Source organism: Mustelus asterias, unplaced genomic scaffold (genome assembly GCF_964213995.1).
Source record: "Mustelus asterias unplaced genomic scaffold, sMusAst1.hap1.1 HAP1_SCAFFOLD_1679, whole genome shotgun sequence".
NCBI classification, from domain to species: Eukaryota; Metazoa; Chordata; class Chondrichthyes; order Carcharhiniformes; family Triakidae; genus Mustelus; species Mustelus asterias.
Window position 1 is genome coordinate 55,147 of NW_027591624.1, and position 24,523 is coordinate 79,669.

The window sequence follows — 24,523 nt, forward strand, 5'->3', positions numbered from 1 at the left end:
ATATTTTACACAGAGGGTGGTGGGGGCCTGGAATGCGCTGCCAGGCAAGGTGGTGGAGGCGGACACACTGGGAACGTTTAAGACTTATTTAGACAGCCATATGAACGGAGTGGGAATGGAGGGATACAAAAGAATGGTCTAGTTTGGACCAGGGAGCGGCACGGGTTTGGAGGGCCGAAGGGCCTGTTCCTGTGCTGTATTGTTCTTTGTTCTAGTACAGCACAGAACAGGTCCTTCGGCCCACGATGTTGTGCCGAGCTTTGTCTGAAACCCAGATCAAGCTATTTCCTCCCTATCATCCTGGAGTACTCCATGTGCCTATCCAATAGCTTCTTAAATGTTCCTAAAGTTTCTGACTCCACTATCCCTGCAGGCAGTCCATTCCACACCCCAACCACTCTCTGCGTAAAGAACCTACCTCTGATATCCTTCCTATATCTCCCACCATGAACCCTATAGTTATGCCCCCTAGTTACCGCTCCATTCACCCGAGGAAATAGTCTTTGAACGTTCACTCTATCTATCCCCCTCATCATCTTATAAACCTCTATCAAGTCTCCTCTCAACCTCCTCCTCTCCAAAGAGAAAAGCCCAAGTTCCCTCAACCTTTCCTCATAAGACCTACCCTCCAAACCAGGCAGCATCCTGGTAAATCTCCTCTGCACTCTTTCCAGTGTCTCCACATCCTTCTTGTAGTGAGGTGACCAGAACTGCACGCAATATTCCAAATGTGGTCTCACCAAGGTCCTGTACAGTTGCAGCATAACCCCATGGCTCTTAAACTCAAACCCCCTGTTAATGAACGCCAACACACTATAGGCCTTCTTCACGGCTCTATCCACTTGAGTGGCAACCTTTAGAGATCTATGGATATGGACCCCAAGATCTCCCTGTTCCTCCACATTCTTCAGAACCCTACCTTTGACCCTGTAATCCACATTTAAATTTGTCCTATCAAAATGAATCACCTCGCATTTGTCAGGGTTAAACTCCATTTGCCATTTTTCAGCCCAGCTCTGCATCCTATCTATGTCTCTTTGCAGCCTACAACAGCCCTCCACCTCATCCACTACTCCACCAATCTTGGTGTCATCAGCAAATTTACTGATCCACCCTCCAGCCCCCTCCTCCAAGTCATTTATAAAAATTACAAATAGCAGAGGACCAAGCACTGATCCCTGTGGCACTCCGCTAGCAACCTGCCTCCAGTCCGAAAATTTTCCATCCACCACCACCCTCTGTCTTCTGTTAGACAGCCAGTTACCTATCCAATCGGCCAACTTTCCCTCTATCCCACACCTCCTTACTTTCTTCATAGGCCGACCATGGGGGACTTTATCAAACGCAAATATGGAAAGGAAACCAATCCTTGGAACCAGGTAGTAGTTTTCTGTAAAGAGCGTCGCGCTGGACCGAGTTTGCAGTGGTATCAGTTTTTTTAAAAATCTGCTTGTTTTTGCAATTCAAACTAACCAACAAGAAGAATGGAATTTGGTAAATTATACTTTATTCATGCCTTCAAACCGTGAAACTGTGAGGCAAGTTCGACATTCTGTCCCTTCGCACTCACCCACGAGCGTTACATACACCTAGAGAAAGAGACAGAGAGAGCGAGAGAGGAATAGTTAATCTTTCTACACAATCATAGAACCATAGAAAATTACAGCTCAGAAACAGGCCTTTTGGCCCTTTTTTTTTTAGAAACCCTACAGTACAGAAGGAGGCCATTCGGCCCATCGAGTCTGCACCGACCACAATCCCACCCAGGCCCTATCCCCATATATTTACCCGCTAATCCCTCTAACCTACGCATCCCAGGACTCGAAGGGGCAATTTTTTAACCTGGCCAATCAACCTAACCCGCACATCTTTGGACTGTGGGAGGAAACCGGAGCACCCGGAGGAAACCCACGCAGACACGAGGAGAATGTGCAAACTCCACACAGACAGTGACCCGAGCCGGGAATCGAACCCGGGACCCTGGAGCTGTGAAGCAGCAGTGCTAACCACTGTGCTACCGTGCCGCCCCTGTGCTACCGTGCCGCCCTTCTTGTCTGTGCTGAACGAATTTTTTTGCCTAGTCCCACTGACCTGCACTTGGACCATATCCCTCCACACCCCTCTCATCCATGAACCCGTCCAAGTTTTTCTTAAATGTTAAAAGCATTTACCACTTTATCCGGCAGCTCATTCCACGCTCCCACCACTCTCTGCGTGAAGAAGCCCCCACCTAATATTCTCTTTAAACTTTTCCCCTTTCACCCTTAACCCATGCCCTCTGGTTTTTTTCTCCCCTAGCCTCAGCGGAAAAAGCCTGCTTGCATTCACTCTATCTATACCCATCAAAATCTTATACACCTCTATCAAATCTCCCCTCAATCTTCTACGCTCCAGGGAATAAAGTCCCAACCTATTCAATCTCTCTCTGTAACTCAGCTTCTCAAGTCCCGGCAACATCCTTGTGAACCTTCTCTGCACTCTTTCAACCTTATTTACATCCTTCCTGTCACTAGGTGACCAAAACTGTACACAATACTCCAAATTCGGCCTCACCAATGCCTTATATAACCTTAACAACACCAGGTTAAAGTCCAACATGTTTATTTGGTAGCAAAAGCCACACAAGCTTTCGGAGCTGCAAGCCCCTTCTTCAGGTGAGTGGGAATTCTGTTCACAAACAGAGCATATAAAGACACAAACTCAATTTGGTTGTGTTGTTTTGTTTCTTAAAGACTTGATTAGTTGTAAGTATTCGCATTCCAACCATTATTCATGTAAATTGAGTCTGTGTCTTTATATGCTCTGTTTGTGAACAGAATTCCCACTCACCTGAAGAAGGGGCTTAGAGCTCCGAAAGCTTGTGTGGCTTTTGCTACCAAATAAACCTGTTGGACTTTAACCTGGTGTTGTTAAACTTCTTACTGTGTTTACCCCAGTCCAACGCCGGCATCTCCACATCATTATATAACCTTACCATAACACTCCAACTTTTATACTCGATACTCCGATTTATAAAGGCCAATGTACCAAAGGCACTCTTTATGACCCTATCCACCTGTGACGCCACTTTTAGGGAATTCTGTACCTGTATTCCCAGATCCCTCTGTTCAACTGCACTCTTCAGAGTCCTACCATTTACCCTGTACGTTCTTCTTTGGTTTGTCCTTCCAAAGTGCAATATCTCACACTTGTCTGCGTTAAATTCCATTTGCCATTTTTCAGCCCAATCAGTGTGAGAAAACACTTTTGTACATCCAACAAAACAGGATCAGGCACTGTGTGTGATGGACCGCAATGCATAACTCCTCCCAAAGTGCATCGCAACGGACCCAATTCCCCGACACAAACTGGTCTTGAGATATCTGCCATCTGCGATTAGATATAAATAACTCCGAGCTTCATAGCTCCTGGAAAGTGGAGTCACAGGTGGACAGAGTGGTGAAGAAGGCATTCGGCACGCTTGGTTTCATTGGTCAGGATGTGGAGATGCCGGCTGGGGGTAAACACAGTATGAGTTTTAACAACACCAGGTTAAAGTCCAACAGGTTTATCTGGTAGCAAAAGCCATTAGCTTTCGGAGCGCTGCTCCTTCGTCAGATGATGGAGTGGAAATCTCCACTCCATTTCCACTCCATCTGACGAAGGAGCAGCGCTCCGAAAGCTAATGGTATTTGTGCTACCAAATAAACCTGTTGGACTTTAACCTGGTGTTGTTAAAACTCTTACTTCATTGGTCAGAACATTGAATACAGGAGTTGGGACGTCTTGTTGAAAGTTGTACAAGACATTGGTAAGGCCACACTGTGTGCAGTTCTGGTCACCCTATTATAGAAAGGATATTATTAAACTAGAAAGAGTGCAGAAAAGATTTACTAGGATGCTACCGGGACTTGATGGATTGAGTTGCAAGGAAAGACTGGATAGACTGGGACTTTTTTCTCTGGAGCGTAGGAGGCTGAGGGGTGATCTTATAGAGGTCTATAAAATAATGAGGGGCACAGATCAGCTAGATAGTCAACATCTTTTCCCAAAGGTAGGGGAGTCTAAAACTAGAGGGCATAGGTTTAAGATGAGAGATACAAAAGTGTCCAGAGGGGCAATTTTTTCACCCAGAGGGTGGTGAGTGTCTGGAACGAGCTGCCAGAGGCAGTAGTAGAGGCGGGTACAATTTTGTCTTTTTAAAAGCATTTTAGACAGTTACATGGGTACGATGGGTACAGAGGGATATGGGACAAACACGGGCAATTGGGACTAGCTTAGGGGTTTAAAAAATGGGGTGCCATGGACAAGTTGGGTTGAAAGGCCTGTTTCCCTGCTGTAAACCTCTATGATTGTATAACTTGGATGAAAGCGTAGATGGGTAAGTTAGTAAGTTTTCAGACAACACAAAGGTGGTTGGAGTTGCGGATATGTGTAGGAGGTTGTCAGGTGACACAGGGGGATAGAGATCAGTTGCAGACACTTGCAGAGAAATGGCGGCTGGAGTTTAAGCCGGGTAAGTGTGAGGTGCTGCACTTTGGGAGATTAAATGTTGAGGGTAAGTCTACAGTTAATAGCAGCACTCTGAACAGCACTGATGTACGGAGGGATCTTGGGGTTCGAGTCCATAGCTCCCCGAAAGTGGCCACGCAAGTAGGCGGGGAGGTAAAGGAGGCGTATGGCGTGCTTGTCGGGGCATCGAGTGCAAGAATCAGGATGTTGTGTTGCAGCTTTATAAAACTTTGGTTAGGCCGCACTCAGAGATTATTGCGCCTAATTCTGGTCGCCACATTACAGGACGGATGTGGAGGCTTTGGAGAAGAGGTTTACCAGGATGTTGCCTGGATTAGAGGGTGTGAGGCTGGACAAACTCGGGTTGTTTCCCCTGGAGCGGCGGAGGCCGAGGGGGGAGACCCGATAGAAGTCTATAAAACTAGGAGGGGCAGAGATAGGATGGACAGTCAGAATCTTTTCCCCCCCAGAGTTGGAATGTCTAATACTCGGGGGAACGCACTGAGGGTGAGAGGGGATTGTTCGAAGGAGATGTGAGGGGTAGGTTTTTCTACACAGAGGGTGGTGGGTGTCTGGAACGCGCTGCCAGGGGTGGGGGTGGAGGCGGATTCGATAGGGGCGTTCAAGGGGCTTTTAGATAAACACAGGAACATGCAAGGAGCAGAGGGATAGGGGGCAAGGCCAGGCAGAAGGGAGGAGTTTAATTTGGGGTCATGTACAGCAGAACATTGTGGGCTGAAGGGCCTGTTCCTGTGCTGTACTGGGAGTGGATCAGCACTGCAACATTCTGCGCCTATCATTCTGTATATCTCCCACTTGGCTACTCCCCAGTATTGTGCGGGGCATCCCCCACGGACTGATGTCCGCACTGTGGGAGGGTCAGTGCTGAAGGACCGCCGCACTGTGGGAGGGTCAGTGCTGAGGGAGCGCCACACTGTGGGAGGGTCAGTGCTGAGGGAGTGCCGCACTGTGGGAGGGTCAGTGCTGAGGGAGCGTCGCACTGTGGGAGGGTCAGTGCTGAGGGAGCGCCGCACTGTGGGAGGGTCAGTGCTGAGGGAGCGCCGCACTGTGGGAGGGTCGGTGCTGAGGGAGCGCCGCACTGTGGGAGGGTCAGTGCTGAGGGAGCGCCGCACTGTGGGAGGGTCAGTGCTGAGGGAGCGCCGCACTGTGGGAGGGTCAGTGCTGAGGGAGCGCCGCACTGTGGGAGGGTCAGTGCTGAGGGAACGCCGCACTGTGGGAGGGTCAGCGCTGAGGGAGCACCGCGCTATGGGAGGGTCAGTGCTGAGGGAGCACCGCACTGTGGGAGGGTCAGTGCTGAGGGAGCGCCGCACTGTGGGGACAGGTACAGCACGGGGTTAGATACAGAGTAAAGCTCCCTCTACACTGTCCCCCCCATCAAACACTCCCAGGACAGGTACAGCACGGGGTTAGATACAGAGTAAAGCTCCCTCTACACTGCCCCCCCCATCAAACACTCCCAGGACCGATACAGCACGGGGTTAGATACAGAGTAAAGCTCCCTCTACACTGTCCCCCATCAAACACTCCCAGGACAGGTACAGCATGGGGTTAGATACAGAGTAAAGCTCCCTCTACACTGTCCCCCATCAAACACACCCAGGACAGGTACAGCACGGGGTTAGATACAGAGTAAAGCTCCCTCTACACTGTCTCCCCATCAAACACACCCAGGACAGGTACAACATGGGGTTAGATACAGAGTAAAGCTCCCTCTACACTGCCCCCATCAAACACTCCCAGGACAGGTACAACACAGGGTTAGATACAGAGTAAAGCTCCCTCTACACTGTCCCCATCAAACACTCCCAGGACAGGTACAGCACGGGGTTAGATACAGAGTAAAGCTCCCTCTACACTGTCCCCCCATCAAACACTCCCAGGACAGGTACAGCATGGTGTGAGATACAGAGTAAAGCTCCCTCTACACTGTCCCCCCCATCAAACACTCCCAGGACAGATACAGCACGGGGTTAGATACAGAGTAAAGCTCCCTCTACACTGTCCCCATCAAACACTCCCAGGACAGGTACAGCACGGGGTTAGACACAGAGTAAAGCTCCCTCTACACTGTCCCCATCAAACACTCCCAGGACAGGTACAGCACGGGGTTAGATACAGAGTAAAGCTCCCTCTACACTGTCCCCCATCAAACACTCCCAGGACAGGTACAGCACCAGGTTAGATACAGAGTAAAGCTCCCTCTACACTGTCCCCATCAAACACTCCCAGCACAGATTGAGTATAAAAGTTGACCCCTATGATCACGAGGGGGTCACGGGCTCAAGGTGAGAGGGGCGAAGTATAACTCAGATGTCAGAGGGATGTTTTTTACACAGAGGGTGGTGGGGGCCTGGAATGCGCTGCCAAGTAGGGTGGTGGAGGCAGGCACGCTGACATCGTTTAAGACTTACCTGGATAGTCACATGAGCAGCCTGGGAATGGAGGGATACAAACGATTGGTCTAGTTGGACCAAGGAGCGGCACAGGCTTGGAGGGCCGAAGGGCCTGTTTCCTGTGCTGTACTGTTCTTTGTTCTTTGATTGTTCTTTGTAATTGTGTTTGTTATAGAAAATGTTGGTTAGGCTACATTTGGAATACTGCGTCCAATTCTGGTCGCCACATGACCAGAAGGACGTGGAGGCTTTGGAGAGAGGACAGAAAAGTTTTCCCAGGATGTTGCCTGGTCTGGAGGGTATTACCTATGGGGAGAGATTGAATCGAGTGGGATTATTCTCCTTGGAAAGTCGGAGGCTGAGAGGCGACCTGGTGGAAGTTTATAATATTATGAGGGGTGTGGATAGGGTGAACAATTTGGATGCTTTTTCCCAGGGGCGCAAATGACAATTACAAGGGAGCACAATAAGAGGGGAAAGGTTCAGTGGAGATGTGTGTGTGGGGGGGGCGCTGGGGGGGGAAGTTTTTTTACACAGAGGGTGGTGGGGGCCTGGAATGCACGGCCAAGTGAGGTGGTTGTGGCAGACACGTTAAGACTTTTTAAAGAGTTATCTGGAAAGATACATGTACGGACGGGGAATAGAGGGATACAGGCAGTTGGTCTAGATCGGACACTTTGGTAGAACTAACGTAGGGGGGAGCTATACGGTAAATGGCAGAACCATAAAGGGTGTAGATACGCAGAGGGACCTGGGTGTGCAAGTCCACAGATCCTTGAAGGTGACGTCACAGGTGGAGAAGGTGGTGAAGAAGGCATATGGCATGCTTGCCTTTATAGGACGGGGCATAGAGTATAAAAGTTGGGGTCTGATGTTGCGGTTGTATAGAACGTTGGTTCGGCCGCATTTGGAATACTGCGTCCAGTTCTGGTCGCCGCACTACCAGAAGGACGTGGAGGCTTTGGAGAGAGTACAGAGGAGGTTTACCAGGATGTTGCCTGGTATGGAGGGGCTTAGTTATGAGGAGAGATTGGGTAAACTGGGGTTGTTCTCCCTGGAAAGACGGAGGATGAGGGGAGACCTAATAGAGGTGTATAAAATTATGAAAGGCATAGATAGGGTGAACGGTGGGAAGCTTTTCCCCAGGTCGGTGGTGACATTCACGAGGGGGTCATAGGTTCAAGGTGAGGGGGGGGAGGTTTAACACGGGTATCAGAAGGACGTATTTTACACAGAGGGTGGTGGGGGCCTGGAATGCGCTGCCGGGCAAGGTGGTGGAGGCGGACACACTGGGAACGTTTAAGACTTATCTAGATAGCCACATGAACGGAGTGGGAATGGAGGGATACAAAAGAATGGTCTAGTTTGGACCAGGGAGCGGCACGGGCTTGGAGGGCCGAAGGGCCTGTTCCTGTGCTGTATTGTTCGATGTTCAGGGTTATAAATTTTAAATATTTATACTCACATCTATAAACACATATTATCATTAAGATGCCGATAGGCAGAATCGCACAGCCGATGAGGACGCAATGATGTCTTCCCGGAGTCCCAACTGTTGAGAATGAGAAGAGACAGCTTCACTAACTTTACTCTTCTCATTTAATCTCCTCGCGTCTGAGGGACAGGGAGATATTAAAATGAAATTGGGGAGAGAGAGAGAGGAATAGAATCACACAGCGCAGGAAAGGCCCTTCAGCCCAGGTCCGCAACGACAATATCTCTCACTAAAGGGCGCGCTCAACCCTAATCCACCTTAATGTTGTTGCAGTTACACAGGGTGTTGGTGAGGCCACACCCGGAGTATTGTATGCAAGTTTGGTCTCCTTTTCTGAGGAAGGATGTTCGTGCTCTCGAGGGAGCGCAGCGAAGGTTTACCAGGCTGATTCCCGAGGGGACTGATGTATGAGGAGAGATTGACGAGGTTCGGATTGTTTTCACTGGAGTTCAGACAAATGAGGGGGATTTCATAGAGACTTATAAAATTCTAACAGGACTGGACAGGGTAGATGCAGGGAGGATGTTCCCGATGGTGGGGGGAGTCCAGAACCAGGGGGGGTCACAGTCTGAGGATTGGGGGGAGACCATTTAGGACGGAGGTGGGGAGATATTTCTTCACCCGCTGAGCCTGTGGAATTCATTCCCACAGGAAGGAGTTGACGCCAAAACATTGACTGTATTCCAGAGGGGGCTGGGTGTCACACATGGGGGGCGAACAGGGATCAAAGGTTATGGGGGGAAAGCAGGATTAGGCTGTTGGATTGGATGATCAGCCGTGATGGTGATGAATGGGGGAGCAGCCTCGAAGGGCCGAATGGCCTCCTCCTGTTCCTATCCTCCATGTTTCTGTGTTAATCCCATTTTCCCGCACTTGTCACATGTCCTTGAACGTTCTGTTGTTTCAAGTGCTCACCCCAATATTTTTTTAAGGGTTGTAAGGTTTCCGGCTTCCACGACCTTCCCAGGCAGCGCTTTCCAGATTCCCACCACCCTCTGAGTGAAAAAACCTTTTCTCAAACCCCCTCTGAATCTCCTGCCCCTCACCCTAAAACTCTGTCCCCCTCGTGACTGACCCTTCAACTCAGGGGAACAGCTGCTCCTTATCCACTCTGTCCGTGCCCCTCATAATCTTGAACACCTCGATCAGGTCGCCCCCCTCAGTCTTCTCTGCTCCAACGTAAAACAACCCAAGCCTTACCCCAACCTCTCTTCATAACTTAAACGCTCCGTCCCAGGCAGCACCCTGGTGAATCTCCTCCGCGCCCCCCTCTAGTGCAGCCACATCCTTCCTATAATGTGGCAACCAGAACGGCACGCACTCCTCCAGCTGTGGCCCCACCACAGCTCTACACAACTCCAACACAACTTCCCTGACTCCTATACTCTACAGGAGAGACCGTGCGAGACAGAGAGAGAGAGAGACAGTGAGACAGACAGAGAGAGAGACAGTGAGACAGACAGAGAGAGAGACAGTGAGACAGACAGAGAGAGAGACAGTGAGACAGACAGAGAGAGAGACAGTGAGACAGACAGAGAGAGAGACAGTGACTCAGACAGAGAGAGAGACAGTGAGACAGACAGAGAGAGAGACAGTGAGACAGACAGAGAGAGAGACAGTGAGACAGACAGAGAGAGAGACAGTGAGACAGACAGAGAGAGAGACAGTGAGACAGACAGAGAGAGAGACAGTGAGAGACAGAGAGAGAGACAGTGAGACAGACAGAGAGAGAGAGAGTACGCGCGAGACAGAGAGAGAAAGAGAGAGAGAGAGACAGCACGCGAGACAGAGACACAGAGAGAGCGTGTGAGACAGAGAGAGAGAGAGCACGTGAGACAGAGAGAGAGAGAGCACGTGAGACAGAGAGAGAGAGTGAGCGCGAGACAGAGAGAGAGAGAGAGAGAGCGCGCGAGACAGAGACACAGAGAGAGCGTGTGAGACAGAGACACAGAGAGAGCGTGTGAGACAGAGAGAGAGAGAGCACGTGAGACAGAGAGAGAGAGAGAGAGTGAGCGCGAGAGAGAGAGAGAGAGCGCGCGAGACAGAGAGAGAGAGAGAGTGAGCGCGAGACAGAGAGAGAGCGCGCGAGACAGAGAGAGAGAGCGTGCACGAGACACAGAAAGTGTGAGAGAGAGCCCATGAGACAGAGAGAGAGAGCGCGAGAGAGAGAAAGAGAGACAGAGAGAGAGCGCGCGAGACAGAGAGAGCGCGCGAGACAGAGAGAGGGAGAGAGCGCGCAAGATAATAGAAACCCAACAGTACAGAAAGAGGCCATTCGGCCCATCGAGTCTGCACCAACCACAATCCCACCCAGGCCCTACCCCCATATCCCTACACATTTACCCACTAATCTCTCTAACCTACGCATCTCAGGACACTAAGGGGCAATTTTTTAACATGGCCAATCAACCTAACCCTTTGGACTGTGGGAGGAAACCGGAACACCTGGAGGAAACCCACGCAGACACGAGGAGAATGTGCAAACTCCACACAGACAGTGACCCGAGCCGGGAATCGAACCCGGGTCCCTGGCGCTGTGAAGCAGCAGTGCTAACCCACTGCGCTACCGTGCCGCCCAGATAGAGAGAGAAAGAGAGAGAGCGCGCAAGACAGAGAGAAAGAGAGCGCGAGGGGGGGACACAGCGAGGGGGGGACACAGCGAGGGGGGGACACAGCGAGGGGGGGACACAGCGAGGGGGGGACACAGCGAGGGGGGGACACAGCGAGGGGGGGACACAGCGAGGGGGGGACACAGCGAGGGGGGGACACAGCGAGGGGGGGACACAGCGAGGGGGGGACACAGCGAGGGGGGGACACAGCGAGGGGGGGACACAGCGAGGGGGGGACACAGCGAGGGGGGGACACAGCGAGGGGGGGACACAGCGAGGGGGGGACACAGCGAGGGGGGGACACAGCGAGGGGGGGACACAGCGAGGGGGGGACACAGCGAGGGGGGGACACAGCGAGGGGGGGACACAGCGAGGGGGGGACACAGCGAGGGGGGGACACAGCGAGGGGGGGACACAGCGAGGGGGGGACACAGCGAGGGGGGGACACAGCGAGGGGGGGACACAGCGAGGGGGGGACACAGCGAGGGGGGGACACAGCGAGGGGGGGACACAGCGAGGGGGGGACACAGCGAGGGGGGGACACAGCGAGGGGGGGACACAGCGAGGGGGGGACACAGCGAGGGGGGGACACAGCGAGGGGGGGACACAGCGAGGGGGGGACACAGCGAGGGGGGGACACAGCGAGGGGGCGACACAGCGAGGGAGCGACACAGCGAGGGAGCGACACAGAGAGGGAGCGACACAGAGAGGGAGCGACACAGAGAGGGGGCGACACAGAGAGGGGGCGACACAGAGAGGGGGCGACACAGAGAGGGGGCGACACAGAGAGGGGGCGACACAGAGAGGGGGCGACACAGAGAGGGGGCGACACAGAGAGGGGGCGACACAGAGAGGGGGCGACACAGAGAGGGGGCGACACAGAGAGGGGGCGACACAGAGAGGGGGCGACACAGAGAGGGGGCGACACAGAGAGGGGGCGACACAGAGAGGGGGCGACACAGAGAGGGGGCGACACAGAGAGGGGGCGACACAGAGAGGGGGCGACACAGAGAGGGGGCGACACAGAGAGAGGGAGCGACACAGAGAGAGGGAGCGACACAGAGAGAGGGAGCGACACAGAGAGAGGGAGCGACACAGAGAGAGGGAGCGACACAGAGAGAGGGAGCGACACAGAGAGAGGGAGCGACACAGAGAGAGAGGGAGCGACACAGAGAGAGAGGGAGCGACACAGAGAGAGAGGGAGCGACACAGAGAGAGAGGGAGCGACACAGAGAGGGAGGGACACAGAGAGGGAGGGACACAGAGAGGGAGGGACACAGAGAGGGAGGGACACAGAGAGGGAGGGACACAGAGAGGGAGGGACACAGAGAGGGAGGGACACAGAGAGGGAGGGACACAGAGAGGGAGGGACACAGAGAGGGAGGGACACAGAGAGGGAGGGACACAGAGAGGGAGGGACACAGAGAGGGAGGGACACAGAGAGGGAGGGACACAGAGAGAGGGAGGGACACAGAGAGAGGGAGGGACGCCGAGAGGGAGGGACGCCGAGAGGGAGGGACGCCGAGAGGGAGGGACGCCGAGAGGGAGCGACGCCGAGAGGGAGCGACGCCGAGAGGGAGCGACGCCGAGAGGGAGCGACGCCGAGAGGGAGCGACGCCGAGAGGGAGCGACGCCGAGAGGGAGCGACGCCGAGAGGGAGCGACGCCGAGAGGGAGCGACGCCGAGAAGGAGCGACGCCGAGAGGGAGCGACGCCGAGAGGGAGCGACGCCGAGAGGGAGCGACGCCGAGAGGGAGCGACGCCGAGAGGGAGCGACGCCGAGAGGGAGCGACGCCGAGAGGGAGCGACGCCGAGAGGGAGCGACGCCGAGAGGGAGCGACGCCGAGAGGGAGCGACGCCGAGAGGGAGCGACGCCGAGAGGGAGCGACGCCGAGAGGGAGCGACGCCGAGAGGGAGCGACGCCGAGAGGGAGCGACGCCGAGAGGGAGCGACGCCGAGAGGGAGCGACGCCGAGAGGGAGCGACGCCGAGAGGGAGCGACGCCGAGAGGGAGCGACGCCGAGAGGGAGCGACGCCGAGAGGGAGCGACGCCGAGAGGGAGCGACGCCGAGAGGGAGCGACGCCGAGAGGGAGCGACGCCGAGAGGGAGCGACGCCGAGAGGGAGCGACGCCGAGAGGGAGCGACGCCGAGAGGGAGCGACGCCGAGAGGGAGCGACGCCGAGAGGGAGCGACGCCGAGAGGGAGCGACGCCGAGAGGGAGCGACGCCGAGAGGGAGCGACGCCGAGAGGGAGCGACGCCGAGAGGGAGCGACGCCGAGAGGGAGCGACGCCGAGAGGGAGCGACGCCGAGAGGGAGCGACGCCGAGAGGGAGCGACGCCGAGAGGGAGCGACGCCGAGAGGGAGCGACGCCGAGAGGGAGCGACGCCGAGAGGGAGCGACGCCGAGAGGGAGCGACGCCGAGAGGGAGCGACGCCGAGAGGGAGCGACGCCGAGAGGGAGCGACGCCGAGAGGGAGCGACGCCGAGAGGGAGCGACGCCGAGAGGGAGCGACGCCGAGAGGGAGCGACGCCGAGAGGGAGCGACGCCGAGAGGGAGCGACGCCGAGAGGGAGCGACGCCGAGAGGGAGCGACGCCGAGAGGGAGCGACACAGAGAGGGAGCGACACAGAGAGGGAGGGACACAGAGAGGGAGGGACACAGAGAGGGAGGGACACAGAGAGGGAGGGACACAGAGAGGGAGGGACACAGAGAGAGGGAGCGACACAGAGAGGGAGGGACACAGAGAGGGAGCGACACAGAGAGGGAGGGACACAGAGAGGGAGGGACACAGAGAGGGAGGGACACAGAGAGGGAGGGACACAGAGAGGGAGGGACACAGAGAGGGAGGGACACAGAGAGGGAGCGACACAGAGAGAGGGAGCGACACAGAGAGGGAGCGACACCGAGAGGGAGCGACACCGAGAGAGGGAGCGACACCGAGAGAGGGAGCGACACCGAGAGAGGGAGCGACACCGAGAGAGGGAGCGACACCGAGAGAGGGAGCGACACCGAGAGAGGGAGCGACACCGAGAGAGGGAGCGACACAGAGAGGGAGCGACACAGAGAGGGAGCGACACAGAGAGAGGGAGCGACACAGAGAGAGGGAGCGACACAGAGAGGGAGCGACACAGAGAGGGAGCGACACAGAGAGGGAGGGACACAGAGAGGGAGGGACACAGAGAGAGGGAGCGACACAGAGAGAGGGAGCGACACAGAGAGGGAGGGACACAGAGAGGGAGCGACGCCGAGAGGGAGCGACACAGAGAGGGAGGGACACAGAGAGGGAGGGACACAGAGAGGGAGGGACACAGAGAGAGGGAGCGACACAGAGAGGGAGCGACACCGAGAGGGAGCGACACCGAGAGGGAGCGACACAGAGAGAGGGAGCGACACAGAGAGAGGGAGCGACACCGAGAGAGGGAGCGACACCGAGAGAGGGAGCGACACCGAGAGAGGGAGCGACACCGAGAGAGGGAGGGACACAGAGAGAGGGAGCGACACAGAGAGGGAGCGACACCGAGAGGGAGCGACACCGAGAGGGAGCGACACAGAGAGAGGGAGCGACACAGAGAGAGGGAGCGACACCGAGAGAGGGAGCGACACCGAGAGAGGGAGCGACACCGAGAGAGGGAGCGACACCGAGAGAGGGAGCGACACAGAGAGGGAGCGACACAGAGAGGGAGCGACACAGAGAGGGAGCGACACAGAGAGAGGGAGCGACACAGAGAGAGGGAGCGACACAGAGAGGGAGCGACACAGAGAGGGAGCGACACCGAGAGGGAGCGACACCGAGAGAGGGAGCGACACCGAGAGAGGGAGCGACACCGAGAGAGGGAGCGACACCGAGAGAGGGAGCGACACCGAGAGAGGGAGCGACACCGAGAGAGGGAGCGACACAGAGAGGGAGCGACACAGAGAGGGAGCGACACAGAGAGGGAGCGACACCGAGAGAGGGAGCGACACAGAGAGGCAGCGACACAGAGAGGGAGCGACACAGAGAGGGAGCGACACAGAGAGGGAGGGACACAGAGAGGGAGGGACACAGAGAGGGAGGGACACAGAGAGGGAGGGACACAGAGAGGGAGGGACACAGAGAGGGAGGGACACAGAGAGGGAGGGACACAGAGAGGGAGGGACACAGAGAGGGAGGGACACAGAGAGGGAGGGACACAGAGAGGGAGGGACACAGAGAGGGAGGGACACAGAGAGGGAGGGACACAGAGAGGGAGGGACACAGAGAGGGAGGGACACAGAGAGGGAGGGACACAGAGAGGGAGGGACACAGAGAGGGAGGGACACAGAGAGGGAGGGACACAGAGAGGGAGGGACACAGAGAGGGAGGGACACAGAGAGGGAGGGACACGGAGAGGGAGGGACACGGAGAGGGAGGGACACAGAGAGGGAGGGACAGGGTTAAGTCTCAGAGTTAGTATTTGGTTTGGGGTCGCGGTCACCTCTTCCAGTGGTCGTGGTCTCCTTATCGAATCCTGGCGTAGTTACACCCTCCTTCGGTTCCGTGAGAGGTTCTAAAAACCACAGTTCAAATAAAAACAATTTAACAGGACATAGAACATTCCAGCTCAGTACAGGCCCTTCGGCCCTCGATGTTGTGCCGACCAGTGGAACCAATCTAAAGCCCCTCTAATCTACACTATTCCAATATCATCCATATGTTTCTCCAATAACCATTTGAATGCTCTTAATGTTGACGAGTCCACTACTGCTGCAGGCAGGGCATTCCACGCCCTTACTACTCTCTGAGTAAAGAACCTACCTCTAACATCTGTCCTATATCTCTCACCCCTCAATTTAAAGCTATGTCCCCTCGTGCTAGCCAACACCATCCGAGGAAAAAGGCTCTCACTGTCCACCCTATCTAATCCTCTGATCATCTTGTATGCCTCTATTAAGTCACCTCTTAACCTTCTTCTCTCTAACGAAAACAACCTCAAGTCCCTCAGCCTTTCCTCATAAGACCTTCCCACCAGACCAGGCAACATCCTGGTAAATCTCCTCTGCACCCTTTCCAACCCTTCCACATCTTTCCTATAATACGGTGACCAGAACTGTACGCAATACTCCAAATGCGGCCGCACCAGAGTTTTGTACAGTTGCAGCATGACCTCCTGGATCCGAAACTCAATCCCTCTACCAATAAAAGCTAACACACCGTACGCCTTCTTAACAACCCTATCAACCTGGGTGCCAACTTTCAGGGATCTATGCACATGGACACCCAGATCCCTCTGTTCATCCACACTACCAAGTATCTCACCATTAGCCCAATACTCTGTAATCGTGTTACTCCTTCCAAAGTGAATCACCTCACACTTTTCCGCATTAAACTCCATTTGCCACCTCTCAGCCCAGCTCTGCAGCTTATCTATGTCCCTCTGTAACCTGCCACTTCCCTCCGCACTGTCTACAACTCCACCGACTTTAGTGTCATCCGCAAATTTACTAACCAGTGGCCCCAAAACAGATCCTTGCGGTACACCACTAGTAACTGAACTCCAGGATGAATATTTCCCATCAACCACCACCCTTTGTTTTCTTACAGCTAGCCAATTCCTGATCCAAACCGCTAAATCACCCTCAATCCCATGTGTCCCTATTTTCTGCAAAAGCTTACCATGGGGAACCTTATCAAACGCTTTGCTGAAATCCATATACACCACATCAACCGCTTTACCCTCATCCACCTCTTTGGTCACCTTCTGAAAGAACTCAATAAGGTTTGTGAGGCACGACCTACCCTTCACAAAACCGTGCTGACTATCCCTAATCAAATTATTCCTTTCTAGGTGATTATAAATCCAATCTCTTATAATCCTTTCCAAAACTTTGCCCACAACAGAAGTAAGGCTCACCGGTCTATAATTACCAGGGTTGTCCCTACTCCCCTTCTTGAACAAGGGGACAACATTTGCTATCCTCCAGTCTTCTGGCACTGTTCCTGTAGACAATGACGACACAAAGATCAAAGCCAAAGGCTCTGCAATCTCCTCTCTAGCCTCCCAGAGAATCCTAGGATAAATCCCATCCGGCCCAGGGGACTTATCTATTTTTACCCTTTCCAGAATTGCTAACACCTCCTCCTTATGAACATCAATCCCGTCCAGTCCAACAGCCTGCATCTCAGTACTCCCCTCGACAACACTGTCCCTCTCCAGTGTGAATACTGACGAAAAATATTCATTTAGCGCCTCTCCTATCTCTTCAGACTCCACGCACAACTTCCCACTACTGTCCTTGACTGGCCCTAATCTTACCCTAGTCATTCTTTTATTCCTGACATACCTACAGAAAGCTTTAGGGTTTTCCTTGATCCTACCTGCCAAAGGCTTCTCATGTCCCCTCCTGGCTCTTCTTAACACTTTCTTTAGGTCCTTCCTGGCTAACTTGTAACTCTCAAGTGCCCTAACTGAGCCTTCACGTCTCATCTTAACATAAGTCTCCTTCTTCCTCTTCACAAGAGATTCAACTTCTTTAGTAAACCACGGTTCCCTCGCTCAACCACTTCCTCCCTGCCTGACAGGTACATATTTATCAAGGATGCGTAGTAGCTGTTCCTTGAACAAGTTCCACATTACAATTGTGCCCATCCCCTGCAGTTTCCTTCCCCAACCCATGCCAGCTAAATCTCGCCTAATCGCATCATAATTTCCTTTCCCCCAGCTATAACTCTTGCCCTTTGGTATATACCTATCCTTTTCCATAGCTAGGGTAAACGTAACCGAATTGTGGTCACTGTCACCAAAGTGCTCACCTTTCTCCAAATCTAACACCTGGCCTGGTTCATTACCCAGTACCAAATCCAATGTGGCCTCGCCTCTTGTTGGTCTATCTACATACTGCATCAGGAAGCCTTCCTGCACACACTGGACAAAAACCGACCCCTCTAAAGTACTCAAACTATAGCTTTTCCAGTCAATATTTGTAAAGTTAAAGTCCCCCAGAACAACTACCCTGTTACTTTCGCTCCTATCCAGAATCATCTTTGCAATCTTTTCCTCTACATCTCTGGAACTTTTCGGAGGCCTATAGAAAACTCCCAACAGGGTGACCTCTCCTTTCCTGTTTCTAACCTCAGCCCAAACTACCTCAGTAGACGAGTCCTCATCAAATGTCCTTTCCGCCACCGTAATACTGTCCTTGACTAACAATGCCACACCTCCCCCTCTTTTACCACCTTCCCTGCACTTACTGAAACATCTAAACCCCGGAACCTGCAACAACCATTCCTGTCCCTGCTCTATCCATGTCTTCGAGATGGCCACAACATCGAAATCCCAGGTACCAACCCATGCTGCAAGTTCACCCACCTTATTCCGGATGCTCCTGGCGTTCAAGTATACACACTTCAAACCGCCTTCCTGCCTGCCAGTACACTCCTGCGACTCTGAAACCTCATCCATGACCTCATCACTCTCAACCTCCTGTACACTGGAGCTACAATTCAGGTACCCACCCCCCTGCTGAATTAGTTTAAACCCTCCCGAAGACCATTAGCAAATTTCCTCCCCAAGATATTTGTAGAGGTTTGTAGAGGTCCCACCTACCCCAGAAAGAGCCCCAATTGTCCAGGTATCTGAATCCCTCCCTCCTGCACCATCCCCGTAACCATGTGTTCAACTGCTCTCTCCCTATTCCTCTCCTCACTATCACGTGGCACGGGTAACAAACCAGAGATAACAACTCTGTTTGTTCTAGCCCTAAGCTTCCACCCTGACTCCCTGAATTTCTGCCTTACATCCCCATCCCTTTTCCTACCTATGTCTTGAGTGCCTATGTGAACCGCAACTTGGGGCTGGTCCCCCTCCCCCTTAAGGATTTCGAAAACACGATCCGAGACATCGCGGACTCTGGCTCCTGGGAGGCAACACACCAACCGCGAGTCTCTCTCATTCCCGCAGAATCTCCTATCCGTCCCTTTAACTATGGAGTCCCCAATGACTAATCCTCTACTCCTCTCCCCCCTTCCCTTCTGAGCCACAAGGACAGACTCTGATCCAGTGACCTGTACCCCATGGCTTACCCCTGCTAAGTACCCCCCCGCCCCAACAGTATCCCCATTTTCTACTACATTTTTTGTTTCTCCCCCCACTTGGACAGCTCCCTGTACCTTGGTGCTGTGGTCAGTTTGCTCATCCTCCCTTTCCCTCCCCTTCTGAGCTGCCGGGCCGGACTCTGCGTCGGAGGCACGGTCACTGTTGCTTCCCCCAGGTAGGCTGCTCCCCCCAACAGCACTCAAACAGGAGTACTTATTGTTAAGGGGCACAGCCACTGGGGTACTCTCTAGTACCTGACCTTTCCCCTTCCCCTTCCTAACCGTGACCCACTTGTCTGTCTCCCGTGGCCCCGGTGTGACCACCTGCCTGTAACTCCTATCTATCACCTCCTCACTCTCCCCAACCAGACGAAGGTCATTGAGCTGCAGTTCCAGTTCCCCAACGCGGTCCCTTAGGAGCTGCAGCTCGACGCACCTGGCGCAGATATGGACGTCCGGGAGGCTAGCTGACTCCAGGACCTCCCACATCCGACACTGAGAACAACAAACTGGCCTCACAATCATAATTCCCCCTTTCTTCCAGTGACACAGGAAAAAGTCTAAACCTACCCCACCTCGGCCTGTTTACGCTGATGCCCGATGAGCCAAAGCCCTTTAGTTCTCACCCTGCTCACTCCGCTGCCCGCTAACGATGCTGCCCGCTGGCTGGTTTAGCCTACTTACATACCTCCCGCGCGCTGAAGAAGAATTTAGACCCTTCCCAGAACACCCAGCGGCCTACTTCCGGCTTAGAGTTCAAGGTTTTATTTTTTTAAATGTTTCATATAGATAGGAAATTGGAAAGACAGAGACAGACAGAGAGTATAATGTGTGAGGGACCAAGGTCCCTGTAACACTCACGCTCTACATCGAGTCTGATGGAGTATTTTTCGGGAGTGACGTGTTGTGTTTTCATGATGATACATTGATAAGTCCCCGTGTCGTTCAGATTAACGCCCAGAATGCTGAGGGACAGGTTCCCTCTGGCAAAATCCGCGCTGTCGATTAGTGTTCGACCTTGGTATCGTTGATCCTGGATCTCTGGGTGCTGGGTGCCATTGGACCAGTGTAGGACCACCCAGTTCCCCGGCAACTTCTGCCAGTAAACGTCCAGGACTCCCAGGGGGTCCGTCTGACAGGGCAACACCGCATCCTGTCCACTGTCCGTAATAACATTTACACCTTCAGGACAAAGCACATCAAATCTCAATCCAACCCAATCTCAACCCAACCCAATCTCAACCCAACCCAATCTCAATCCAACCCAATCTCAAACCAACCCAATCGCAACCCAACCCAATCTCAAACCAACCCAATCTCAACCCAACCCAATCTCAAACCAACCCAATCTCAATCCAACCCAATCTCAACCCAACCCAATCTCAAACCAACCCAATCTCAACCCAACCCAATCTCAATCCAACCCAATCTCAATACAACCCAATCTCAACCCAACCAAATCTCAATCCAACCCAACCCAATCTCAACCCAACCCAATCTCAACCCAATCCAAGCTCAGCCCAACCCAATCTCAACCCAACCCAATCTCAATCCAACCCAATCTCAATCCAACCCAACCCAATCTCAACCCAACCCAATCTCAATCCAACCTCAAACCAACCCAATCTCAATCCAACCCAATCTCAACCCAATCCAATCCAAGCTCAGCCCAATCCAATCCCACCCCTCCCCACGCCCCTCCCCATGCCCTCCCCCCTCCACGCACCCACCCCCGCCCCCCCCCACCCCCACCCCGCACCCCGGACATTCTCTCTTCCACCTTCTTCCGTCGGGGAAAAAGATACAAAAGTCTGAGGTCACGTACCGACCGACTCAAGAACAGCTTCTTCCCTGCTGCTGCCGTCAGACTTTTGAATGGACCGACCTCGCATTAAGTTGATCTTTCTCTGCACCCCTAGCTGTGACTGTAACACTACATTCTGCACCCTCTCCTTTCCTTCTCTATGAACGGTATGCTTTGTCTGTATAGCGCGCAAGAAACAATACTTTTCACTGTATCCCGATACACGGGACAATAATAAATCAAACCCAATCAAATCATCCCGACTTGGAAACATGTCGGCCGTTCCTTCACTGCGGCAGGGGTCAAAATCCTGGAACTCCCTCCCTAACAGCGCCATGGGTGTACCTACACCCCACACACACACGGGGACTGACTGATGTCCAATCACATTCCTGGAACTCCCTCCCTAACAGCGCCATGGGTGTACCTACATCCCACACACACACAGGGGGACTGACTGACGTCCAATCACATTCCTGGAACGCTCTCCCTAACAGCGCCATGGGTGTACCTACACCCCACTCACACACACAGGGACTGACTGACGTCCAATAACAATCCTGGAACACTCTCCCTAACAGCACTGTGGGTGTACCTACACCACACACACATGGGGACTGACTGATGTCCAATCACATTCCTGGAACGCTCTCCCTAACAGCGCTGTGGGAGTACCTACACCCCACACACACACACGGGGACTGACTGATGTCCAATCACAATGCTGGAACTCTAACCCCAATCCCAACCCTAACAGAGGTGGGAGGAATGTTGGGCGTTGCTGGTTGGGTCCAGCATTTATTGCCCATCCCTAGTTGACCCTTGGAGGGACAGTTGAGAGTCTGTGAGAGCTGTGGCTCTGGAGTCACATGTAGGCCCAGACCAGGGTAAGGACGGCAGATTTCCTTCCCTAAAGGGGACATTCGTGACCCAGATGGGTTCAGGGTCATCAGTGGAGGGGTTGGAGGGGAAAGGGGACCCAAGGGGTAACGTTTTCACACGGAGGGTGGTGTGTGTATGGAATGGGCTGCCAGAGGGGGTGGCAGAGGCGGGGACAATGACTACATCTAAAAGATGTTTGGACAGGAACACGCATCGGGAAAGGTTTGGAGGGATACGGGCCAAACACAGGCAAATGTGACCGGTTCGGTCCAGGAAACCTGGTCAGCACAGGCGAAATGGGCCGAAGGGCCTGGTTTCCACGCTGGATATCTCTAATGCCCAAAGATGTGCGGGTTCGGTGCACTAGCCACGCACACAGAGGGTGGTGGGTGCCTGGAACTCGCTGCCGGGGGAGGGAGTGGAAGCGGATACGATAGTGAGTTTTAAGGGGCGTCTGGACAAATACATGAATAGGATGGGAATAGAGGGATACGGTCCCCGGAAGGGGAGGGGGTTTTAGTTCAGACGGGGGCAGCATGGTCGGTGCAGGAGGGCCGAAGGGCCTGTTCCTGTGCTGGAATATTCTTTGTTCTATTGCCTCATGCGCGTGACACAGAATCTCAATGATTCTGTCTCTCTAACCCCCGGTTATCTCTCCCCCTCCCCCGGTTATCTCTCCCCCTCCCCCGGTTATCTCACCCCCCCCCCCCCCCTCTCCCTGCTGTTATCCAAACGTTCCCCTCCTCCCCCCCCGGTTCTGTCCCTGTTATCTCAGGTCAATCCTACCTGATGCATATGATAGGCCAAATAGATATATGAATAAAACAGCTGTTCCGATCCACGGTGAATTATTTCCTAAAATAGAGGGAGGGGAAACAGAATTACTGCAGGGTAATTATAGAGAGGCGGGGAGGGCGAGGCGGGGAGGGCGAGGCGGGGAGGGCGAGGCGGGGAGGGCGAGGCGGGGAGGGCGAGGCGGGGAGGGCGAGGCGGGGAGGGCGAGGCGGGGAGGGCGAGGCGGGGAGGGCGAGGCGGGGAGGGCGAGGCGGGGAGGGCGAGAGAGACAGGGATGGTGCAGGAGGGAGGGATTCAGATACCTGGATAATTGGGGCTCATTCTGGGGTAGGTGGGACCTCTGCAAACGGGATGGTCTGCACCTGAACCAGAGGGATACCAATATCCTGGGGGGGAAATTTGCTAAGGCTCTTCGGGAGGGTTTCAACTAATTCAGCAGGGGGGTGGGTACCTGAATTGTCGCTCTGGTGTACAGGAGGTTGAGAGTAGTGAGGTCATGGATGAGGTTTCAGAGTCGCAGGAGTGTACTGGCAGGCAGGAAGGTGGTTTGAAGTGTGTATACTTCAACGCCAGGAGCATCCGGAATAAGGTGGGTGAGCTTGCAGCATGGGTTGGTACCTGGGATTTCGATGTTGTGGCCATCTCGGAGACATGGATAGAGCAGGGACAGGAATGGTTGTTGCAGGTTCCGGGGTTTAGATGTTTCAGTAAGAGCAGGGAAGGTGGTAAAAGAGGGGGAGGTGTGGCATTGTTAGTCAAGGACAGTATTACGGTGGCAGAAAGGACATTTGATGAGGACTCGTCTACTGAGGTAGTTTGGGCTGAGGTTAGAAACAGGAAAGGAGAGGTCAACCTGTTGGGAGTTTTTTATAGACCTCCGAAAAGTTCCTGAGATGTAGAGGAAAAGATTGCAAAGATGATTCTGGATAGGAGCGAAAGTAACAGGGTAGTTGTTCTGGGGGACTTTAACTTTACAAATATTGACTGGAAAAGCTATAGTTCGAGTACTTTAGAGGGGTCAGTTTTTGTCCAATGCGTGCAGGAGGGTTTCTTGACGCAGTATGTAGATAGGCCAACAAGAGGCGAGGCCACATTGGATTTGGTACTGGGTAATGAACCAAACCAGGTGTTAGATTTGGAGGTAGGTGAGCACTTTGGTGAAAGTGACCACAATTCGGTTATGTTTACTTTAGCGATGGAAAGGGATAGGTATATACCGCAGGGCAAGAGTTATAGCTGGGGGAAAGGAAATTATGATGTGATTAGGCGAGATTTAGGATGCATAGGATGTGGAAGGAAACTGCAGGGGATGGGCACAATTGTAATGTGGAGCTTGTTCAAGGAACAGCTACTACGCGTCCTTGATAAATATGTACCTGTCAGACAGGGAGGAAGCAGACGTGTGAGAGAACCGTGGTTTACTAAAGAAGTTGAATCTCTTGTGAAGAGGAAGAAGGAGACTTATGTTAAGATGAGACGTGAAGGCTCAGTTAGGGCACTTGAGAGTTACAAGTTAGCTAGGAAGGACCTAATGAAAGAGTTAAGAAGAGCCAGGAGGGGACATGAGAAGTCTTTGGGCAGGTAGGATCAAGGAAAACCCTAAAGCTTTCTGTAGGTATGTCAGGAATAAAAGAATGGCTAGGGTAAGATTAGAGCCAGTCAAGGACAGTCGTGGGAAGTTGTGCGTGGAGCCTGAAGAGATAGGAGAGGCACTAAATGAATATTTTTCGTCAGTATTCACGCAGGAAAAAGACAATGTTGTCGAGGAGAATACTGAGGTACAGGCGATTGGGCGAGACGGGATTGAAGTTAATAAGGAGGAGGTGTTAGCAATTCTGGAAAGTGTGAAAATAGATAAGTCCCCTGGGCCGGATGGGATTTATCCCAGGATTCTCTGGGAGGCGAGAGAGGAGATTGCAGAGCCTTTGGCTTTGATCTTTATGTCATCATTGTCTACAGGAACAGTGCCAGAAGACTGGAGGAT

At 53.6% G+C, this 24,523-nt stretch overlaps 1 long non-coding RNA gene across 1 annotated transcript; it reads right to left on the bottom strand.

The window, feature by feature from the left end:
- Positions 1-1,486: 1,486 nt before the first annotated feature.
- On the bottom strand, positions 1,487-22,798 carry LOC144488586 (uncharacterized). The gene is made up of 5 exons (XR_013496629.1): positions 22,531-22,798; positions 19,920-20,240; positions 15,463-15,534; positions 8,371-8,457; positions 1,487-1,589 (listed from the first exon to the last, which is right to left on the bottom strand). It is a non-coding gene; the product is annotated as an uncharacterized LOC144488586 (long non-coding RNA).
- Between the last annotated feature and the right edge of the window lie 1,725 nt (positions 22,799-24,523).